The sequence below is a fragment of the Phodopus roborovskii genome, unplaced genomic scaffold, assembly GCF_943737965.1.
Source record: "Phodopus roborovskii unplaced genomic scaffold, PHOROB, whole genome shotgun sequence".
In the NCBI taxonomy this organism is placed as follows: Eukaryota; Metazoa; Chordata; class Mammalia; order Rodentia; family Cricetidae; genus Phodopus; species Phodopus roborovskii.
In genome coordinates, this window is record NW_026126511.1 from 29,743,236 (window position 1) to 29,752,937 (window position 9,702).

General features: G+C 40.4%; 1 pseudogene; it reads left to right on the plus strand.

The window, feature by feature from the left end:
- Positions 1 to 4,623: 4,623 nt before the first annotated feature.
- LOC127230453 (U1 small nuclear ribonucleoprotein A-like) lies at positions 4,624 to 6,451 on the plus strand (annotated as a pseudogene).
- Positions 6,452 to 9,702: the final 3,251 nt, after the last annotated feature.

Here is a 9,702-nt window from a genome sequence, read left to right on the forward strand (position 1 = left end):
CCTGTAAGAAATAAACTAAACATCAGTTATGGCATACTAACACATTATGAATGAAAATGGAAAAGCTACTGTAAAATGTGCTGTGAAGGGAAAAGGTTTTTAGAATAAGTGTGGAATAAACGAGTGAAGCAAATAAAGGAGCCAAAAGGAGAAAAAGAGGGAAAGCAATGTTAAGAGGGTACAGGAGGAAAGAAAAAGCAGAGTGGAGGAGTCTTATGAAAGGGAAAACAGTCAAAACATCAAATGGAAACAATAAAGCAAACTACAGATAGTCTCCTAATGATAACAATGCTCAAAACCAGAATTAGATAACTAAGAATAAATCCACCAAGACAAGGTCAAACTACTAATTTTCCAAAACGGGAAAAAATAGGATAAACAGAGTTGAATGAATATATGAAAGGGATTAATAAATAAAACAAAAATAGCTATAAGTCAATAAAGACCCCAGTAAGTGTTGGGGAGAGAAAAGAACCTCACAGGAAAACAACAAGAAACCAAAAAGAGAACGCAAGAGTTGTAGGATCTTCTTGGGGGTCCTCAGAAACTGGAGCTGGCTAGTTTTGGGCAGAGAGTGAGATGGTCAACTGAGCTATGGCCTTGTCTGGTGTCCATCATGCCTCTCCTCAGAGCAGAGATGTGTCCTTCTTTTCATTTCAGAAGCCTTTCCCAGACACAAGATGCAGCTTTGTATTCTCTTCACTGGGCATGTTTCTTTCCTCTTCTAATGCTGCCCAGAGAGTACTGTCTGATGTCTCTCAAGTGTATTCAGAGTGTGGGAAGCGAACAGTACTGAGACAGGCACAGGGAAGTGAACTATTTGTGCTTTCAAGGCCTCCAGATTATTAACCACCCTGGTGCAGGGATGCCACTGTGGGTATCATCTGCACTTCTGAAACTTCAGGTGACTCTCTGCTCTACAGCACTGAACAGCAGACAGGGGGCTCCAGAATTTGATTGGTTCCCCAGTTTTAGGCTCAGAGCTGCCATGCTTCTGGGTCACTCTCAGTTGATGAGATCTGCTCTTAGCCACTAGAGGCAGGGCCTCCTTATGCACTTCTCAGCCTGAGCCAGCCTCCTGCAGCATGCACCCTTCTGCCCAGAAATGTCTGGCTCTTGTGCTCTTCACAACTTTCTCCCTGGGCCTTTACCCACACAGGGGTTATGAGCAAAGCCAGGCTGCCCGGTGTGCGGATGTTTCCTGATCTCTGGCCCACAAAGTAGACCAGTATTTAACAATAGATTCTCTTGTTGCTGCCCCAAGTCAGCTACTATGATAAAATGGGATTTCACTCCATTATTGACTTACTGCAACCCTTTAGGAGACTCAAGCGGGCTGTGGTATTGTCAGGATAGTACTACACAGTTTCTATCTGACTTACCTTTTCTAAGTAGCTTCTGAGTGTCTTTCCCTCCACCAGAGGACTTCGTGGCCTAAGCTGTGTTCAGTTTACTCTTCTGAGCACATACTGTTTTCTGCTACTTTCTAGTTCCTTTGCATTTCTTTCATGGGTTTCTAAAGCTTTTTCTCTGTTTCTCTTTTTACTTTCTCTTATTCTGCATCTCTACTTCAGCAGCTCTCACAGAGTCAGATTAATTCTCCATCTTACCTGGAAGACATCCTGTGGTTTCATCCAGGCTATCTATGTGTTACTGATCACAATTTGGAGTGAGACAACATCCTTATAATCCAGTAACATTTTCTTTTTCTTTTCTTTTCTTTCTTTCTTTCTTCCTTCCTTCCTTCCTTCATTCCTTTTCCTTCCTTCCTTCCTTCCTTCCTTCTTTCTTTCTTTCTTTCTTTTTTCAAGACAGGGTTTCTCTGTATTTCTTTGAAATCTATCCTGCAACTAGTTCTGTAGACTGGCCTCCAACTCACAGAGATCTGCCTGCCTCTGCCTCCCGAGAGTGCTGGGGTTAAAGGAATGCACCCCCAAAGCCCGGGCTCTTTCTTTTTTAAAAAAATTTCAAAGTGTAGTGATATCTTGCTTGTACAAATAAAATTTGTCTGAAGATCAGAGGATGAACTGGCCACTAGCAAACCGTAGTAGTCTAGAGGTCTGTACAGACAGACAGGAAGTGAGATGACCGGGTGGAAACAGGAAGTGAGATGGCTGGGCAGAGACAGGAAGTGAGATGGCTGGGCAGAGACAGGAAGTGAGATGGCTGGGCAGTGAGAGGATATAAGCAGGAAGAAACAGGAACTCACTTTGTTTTCTGCTGGGAAGCAAATGAGGTAAAGGTGGCTTTGGCTTGCTCCTCCTTCTCTCTGATCTTTCAGCATTTGCCTCTATATTTGACTCTGGGATTTTATTATTTGAACTAGTTAAGAACTCCATTTACAACAAAGACAATTCCAAAGAGCAAGAAGAAAGCTTCTGTCCTTTCAACCATTTCATTGGACCTTTGAAACATAGTTCACAGACAGCAAGTTAGAATCTCTGAGCTCCAACCAAGACAGAAGACAGAGTCTTCAGGAACTGTTTGAAATATAAGAATTTATTAAACTTGGCTCCTAGGAAGGAGAACTGAAAGAATAGGGAGAGAGGGAAACTGGGGGGGGGGGAGGAGGTGTGCTTAGTTTGGTAAGAAATAGAAAGCAGTTTGGAGTACAGATGACTAGGTGAGCAAGGAACCTACACATACCCCTAACTTATGCCACTGGAGTATTAAGTAGCCTTCTCAAAAAGTAGTGAGGACTCCAACTGATTACTGCCTGGAAGGAATCCCAGTCTTTCCAATTTCCCAGTGGGAAATTTCAGCCCTTTAAAAGAGTAAGCTGGGTTCCATATTGATCAGTTGAGGTCTTGGGGCAGCTAACACAGCTTGGAAGCAATTCAGAATTGTTCAGTCCTACTTCTTTTAATGTGTCACCTTGTTCTTTGTAAACTGTTTTATAAACCAGGAGAAGGAAGCACACTCCTTGTTTTCCAAAATCTGGAAACAAGAAAGATGAATTCCTTAGGAATTCTCTGTTCATATCTATTACTGAAGTGCCTTATTGAATTTATGTCTACTTGGAGAGTCCTTCTTCACCCTGAGCTTCTGGGGGATACTGTGGCTGCTCTGTGGAGGTTCATATGTATGGGTAACAGTGACATTGTGTTACATTGTTTCTGTTTCTCCATGACTTTTCTCTACATTCTTGTGATTTGATAAGTTAATATTTGCAAATTTGATTAATGTTTGTATCTTATTAGAGTACAGATGTCCAGAAAGCAACAGTCCCAATCACTCCATCTCCTTTTGTATTCCCAATACCTAATTCAGCACTGTGTAAGAGTAGTTGCATAATAAAATATTTCTTTTAGATTACATGAATGTTTAAAGAAATGTTTGGCTCATTTCTATCTCTCATTTTTATTTTTTTTTTTACATATTTTCTAAGAAGAGCATGTTTTAATCTGTTTTTAAGGCAGAACATTTTCTCACTTGAGTTGGGAATATGATCAGCATGTCTACAAAGAACAAATGGTGCAAGATGGTTAATAAGGCATGTGTAAATAATTTATGAATTAAAATATCTTTTGGATATTCGTTATTCAAATCAGATATTTGTATTGTCTAATTCTCCTTGACTTTTGTCTTTGGTGCTATATCTGAAGTTCATATACTTACTTTTTAATAAAAAAAGGAGAGGAGAGGAGGTATCTGCGATAGTTTGAATAAGGCTACTCCAAAAGTTCATGTGCAAAGTGTATCCAGGTTAGAAGTATTGAGTACTGTGGGCCAGTAAGAGCTGAGGTATAGTGACAATGCTTGTTTTCATTTAAATGGGGGTTAATTTTAAATAGTTAATGATGACAGTTAATCTTCTTCTAAAATAAAAAATGAAAATATGATATAGAAATGAATACCAATACAGGCAGGAATGTTTCAAATTTCCTGCTTTGCTGAGAAGTCTGCCAGATACTCTTGGCCTGTAAGCTAAAGATGGATGCCCAAACATTACAGAAGAACTTTGGGTGACTGTCCAGGCAGCGAGATGTCTCTGTTAATTCTAGAGTTTATATATTATCCTTCTGAGTTGTTTGATGAGTTGAAGACAGATAGTTATGGTTATGATTTTCCTTAGTTATGGTAAAAGTTAATTTACATATAAAACTTTAGAATCACAAAGATAGGGTAGACAATAGAATATTTTCTTTAAATTTTTCCAAATGTTAGTGAATAAATATTATTAACTATAGTTCTTACTTGGTAACTGTTTTATTATATATAAGTTTACTATTTTAAAGTTAAAACCTTTCTTTTTATTTAGACAGAAAAGAGGAGATGATGGGGGTGTCTTCTGTATATATGTTTCTCTTATTGGTTGATGAATAAAACAATTATCGGCCAGTAGCCAGGCAGGACTACAAGAGAAAGGAAAAAGAGAGAGAGGAAAGCTTTGAGGGGGATGCCATGTAGAGACTGGGAAGATAGGACATGTCAGGCAATCTCTGGTGAGATAAAGTCATATAGAAATACATAGGTTAGTAGTTATGGGATAATAATTAAGAGAGAGCTAGCCAGTAAGACTCCCTAGCCATCTGCCCACAATTTATAAATTAATATAAGTCTTTGTGTGTTTATTTGGGGCTAATCAGCTGCAGGACCAAGCTGGAAGGAAACTCCAGCAACATGCCTGAAAATGGAATAACTCCCATGTTCTTGGATATGTAGGATCATCATAGTAAAAATGGTAAATTTACCAATAGCAATCTACAGATTCAATGCAATTCCCAATAAAATCCCAACACAATTCTTCACAGACCTTGAAAGAACAATACTCAACTTCATATGGGAAAACAAAAAGCCCAGGATTGCTAAAAGAATCCTGTACAATAAAGGAACTTTGGGAGATATCACCATCCCTGACTTTAAGCTTTAGTATAGAGCTACAGTAATAAAAAAACAGCTTGGTATTGGCTAGTGGATCAATGGAATCAAATCAAAACCCTTATAAAAACCCATACACCTATGAGCAGCTGATTTTTGACAAAGAAGCCAAAATTGTACAATGGAAAAAAAAGGCATCTTTGATAAATGGTGCTGGCATAACTGGATGTTGACATGTAGAAAGATGCAGATAGATTCCTATCTATCACCATGCACAAAACTCAAAGACTTCAACACAAATTTAACCACACTGAAACTCATAGAAGGGAAAGTGGTAAGTAGCCTTGAACACATGGGCACAGAAGACAACTTCCTAATTATAGCACCAATAGCACAGTCTCTGAGAGCAACAATCAATAAATGGGATCTCTTGAAACTGAAAAGTTTCTGTAAGGCAAAGGATATGGTCAATAAGACAAAATGGTAGCCTACAGATCTTCACCAACCACACATCCAACAGAGGGCTAATCTCCAAAAATATACAAAGATCTAAACAAAAATCCAATTAAAAATTGGGGTACATTGGCAGGCGCTGGGGCCAGGAAGACACTGACTCAGAACAGCAGTTCCTGAGACCTGTCGCAACCACACTATTTATATCAACAATCTCAATGAGAAGATCAAGAAAGATGAGCTCAAGAAGTCCTTGTATGCCATCTTCTCCCAGTTTGGTCAGATCCTGGATATCTGGTGTCTCGGAGTCTGAAGAAGAGGGGCCAGGCCTTTGTCATCTTTAAGGAGGTCAGCAGCACCACTAATGTCCTGCATTCCATGCAGGAATTCCCCTTCTATGACATGAGCATCCAATATGCCAAGACTGACTCAGACATCATTGCCAAGATGAAAGGCACCTTTGTGGAGAGGGACCACAAACTAGAGAAGAGGAAGCCCAAGAGTCAGGAGACACCAGCTGCCAAAAAGGTTGTTCAGGGTGGAGCAGCTGCCCCTGAGGTGGGCGCTATCCACCCTGTACCGGGTATGCCGCCGATGACTCAGGCACCCCGTATCATGCACCACATGCCAGGCCAGCTGCCTTACATGCCACCTGGCATGATCCCACCACCAGGCCTTGCTCTAGGCCATGCCCCCACAGCAGCTCATGCCTGGACAGATGCCGCCTGCCCAGCCTCTCTCTGAGAATCCACCCAATCACATCCTTTTCCTCAACAACCTTCCTGAGAAGACCAATGAGCTCATGCTGTCCATGCTTTTCAACCAGTTCCCTGGCTTCAAGAAGGTGCGTCTGGTCCCTGGACGGCATGACATCGCCTTCGTGGAGTTTGACAATGAAGTGCAGGCTAGAGCAGCAGGAGACACCCTGCAAGGCTTTACGATCACACAGGACAATGCCACGAAGATCTCTTTTGCCAAGAAGTTGCGCCTTCCCCCACGGGGCATCTCAGTCCCCACTCTGGGGCTGTCCCTTATCCCCCTTAGCTCAGTCCCTGAAGGTAAGTCCCCCTTGTGGGACTTTTCAGAGCAACATGTGAGCGTGTGGTTGCCACACACAATTGTACCCAGAGTCTGTCCCCAGACATTGCACCACCTGGCACTGTTAGCTTGTGATTAAAGTTTTGTTTTTTTTTTTTTTTTTTTCTGGTTTTCAAAAAAAAAAAAGGGGGGGGTACAGAGCTAAACACAGAATTCTCACCAGGAGAATCTCAAATGTCTGAAAGGCATTTAAGGAATTGCTCAGCATCCTTAGCCATCAGATAATTACAAATCACAACTCTGAGTTACCATTTTACACCTATTAAAATGGCTTAGATCAAAAACACTAATGACAGGTTATGCTGGAGAGGATGTGGACAAAGGAGAACACTCCTCCATTGCTTATAGGAGTGCAAACTTGTACAGCCACTTTGGAAATGTCGATTTCTTACCATTATTGGGCATATACCCCAAAAACACACAATCATACCCAAGGACATCTGTTCAACTATGTTGATAGCAGCAGTATTTGTAATAGCCAGAACCTGGAACAGCCTAGATGCCCCTTAACCAAAGAATGGATAAAGAAAATGTGTTACATTTACATAGTGGAGTATTACTCAGTGGTAAACAACAATGACATATTGAAATTTGCAGGCAAATGGGTAGAACTAGGAGGGAAAAAAAAAAAAAACCATCTTGAATGAAGTAACACAGACCCAGATAGACAAATACAGCCTACCCTTACTCAGAAGTAGATATTAGATGTAAAGCAAAGGATAACCAGGCCACAATCCCCAGCCCCAGAGAAGCTAGGTAAAAAGGGGGACCCCCAATAGGGTCATACATAGAGGACCTTAGGAGGTAACAATATTTAAGATCTTTTGGGTAACTGGGGGGGGGGAATAGAAGGGAGGAGATGGGGAAGGGAACATGAGGGATCAAAGAGACAGAGTAAGGGGGGCGACAGAGGGGAAAGCAGTGAAAGAGATATCTTGATAGAGGGAGCCATTATGGGATTATGGAGAAACTTGGTGCTGGAGAAATCCACAAGGATGATTCCCAGCTAAGATTCTTGGCAATAGTGAAAAGTATAAGTGAATGAGCCTTCCCCTTTAATAAGATTAGTGATGTTCCTAATTGTCACCATAGAAACTACACCCAGTAACAGATGCAAGCAAATGCAGTGTCCCACAGCCAAACACTGGGCTGAGTTCCTAGAGTTCCATCAAAGAGAGGGAGGGGGGAATCATATGAACAAGGGAACCAAGAATATGATGGGGGAAAACCACAGGACAGTTGACCCAAGCTACTCCTATCCTATAGGGATCTCACCCCTTCCTCAGAGCTTAAATATACTTATGTTCTGATAAAGTCAGTGTTTTGATGCATCCTTGACTTTATTCTGAGTGTGTACTGTACTCAATATACTGAGTATGTGATTTATTCAATATTCTCATGTGAACACCCAATTGATAAATCTAAATTAAACTTTCCCTCACTACTGTTTGTTAGCTCTTTTCCACTTTTGTAAAAGAGTAAATTGTACCCCCATTTACTCAGAGTTAAATCCAAACCACCCGAATCTCTTCATATTTTATACCCCATATCACTTGCTTGTATGACTTGCAATGGCCTTATATAGATGTTCTATGTCTATGGTTGATTCTCTGAAAATTATCTCCTTACTGCACGGAAAGCAAAATGACTTCTAAAACACAACTGGAACAATTCCCTACCCAACAATATTCCCTTGCCTCCTAGTACACAAAGTAAACCCAAATCCTCCTATAGCATTCCTGTTCCCATGTAAGTTAATTCCTGGCTACCTTTAAAGTCATTAGTCAGTGAACAGCAAATTCACTGATCTTGATTTTTCACAGGATCTCCTCATCATTTCAGTCACAAAGGCTTTTATATGCTTATTTTATAACCCTTTGTGTTAGTCCTCATTATTATAACAAACCACCTGAGATAACCAACTTACGAAAGCTCACAGTGTATTTGGAATCACAATTTTAAAGGTTTTGGTTCATGCTCAAATGGAGCCCATTGCTTTCAGGGTGACAGCAGATTATAGAGGGAACACATGGTTAAGCAAGCCCACTTATCTCATGTCTAGGACATGAAAGAGAAAGAGGAGAGACCCAGGGTCTTCCATGCCTCTCAAATCCCTCTCTTTTTAATCCACTGCTTTATAGTCTTGTTCATAGACTGACATCAATGACCTAAAGGAACCCCCAAACCAACTATAAGCCTTATCACTTAAAGGTTCAGTCTTTAACACACATGCCTTTGATTGCATTTAAAATACAAACTATAGCAGTCCTCTTCAGGGGGCTTACTATTGGTTAATCACTATCAGCATTCATAGAACTGTCTTCACTGAAATAACTATTACTGTCCAAGATTTTATTTCATTTTAACAAGCTATATGAAAGTAGATCTTTATCGTCTATAATCATGCTAGGCATAAGGATATATAAAATTAGCACACACTTCAGAGCTAAAGAGATGACTAAGTATTAGGAGCACTCGTTGCTTTCATAGAGGACCTGGATTTGCTTCCTAGCATGCATGTGATAGCTCATAATCATCCGCAACTCCGGTCCAGAGAATATGAAGCTCCTCTAACCTGTGCAGGCACCAAACATGTACAAAGTATACCCATGCAGGCAAAACATGCATACATAGAAATAAAAAATGTTGTTTGGGTTGCCCTCTGTCAAGGAGACACACTGGGGAAATGTTACAGTATGGAGTAAGAGACTGGTCTGCTCTTGGAACTTGTAGTTTTAGCTATTCTCTCATATTTTTCTCCACAGTTGGTGTCAAACTGCCTTAAATCAACATACAATTATCTTGAAAATTCAAGACCCTATAATTCCCATTAAGTACTTTGTTAAATTGTCAGAATATGTGTTTGGACACTTACATTTTATCAGTTGCTGTCTCTCTAAGGTGCTACCAAAGTTTACAGAATATCCACTTCGTAGCTTATGTTTCGACTTTCCTGAGGGAAGATTTAAAGAGAAGAAAAATACCTTTCAAAACACATCAATGCAAAAGATTTTTTTTAAGACAATCAATTACACATCACTCCAAGTCTGGTAAATGTACAGATCCTAAGAATTCAGGCCATAAAGTGAAGGTGATAGAGCCAGATGACTTTTTATCTCTTTGATCACAGGTTCAAGTTTAGCATAGGCCTGGAGCAGTGCTTAAACTCTCACACTATTACTAGAGGAGCTATTGACCTAGGCATTAGAGAGGACCTAATGCAGATATCGAAGTCAGGTTTTACTGATTGTTAGCACAAAAAGATTTCTCTTAAAGAAGACCTGGCCACAGCCTTTTAAGGAAACACATCTGAAATGCTCAATTTTCTTT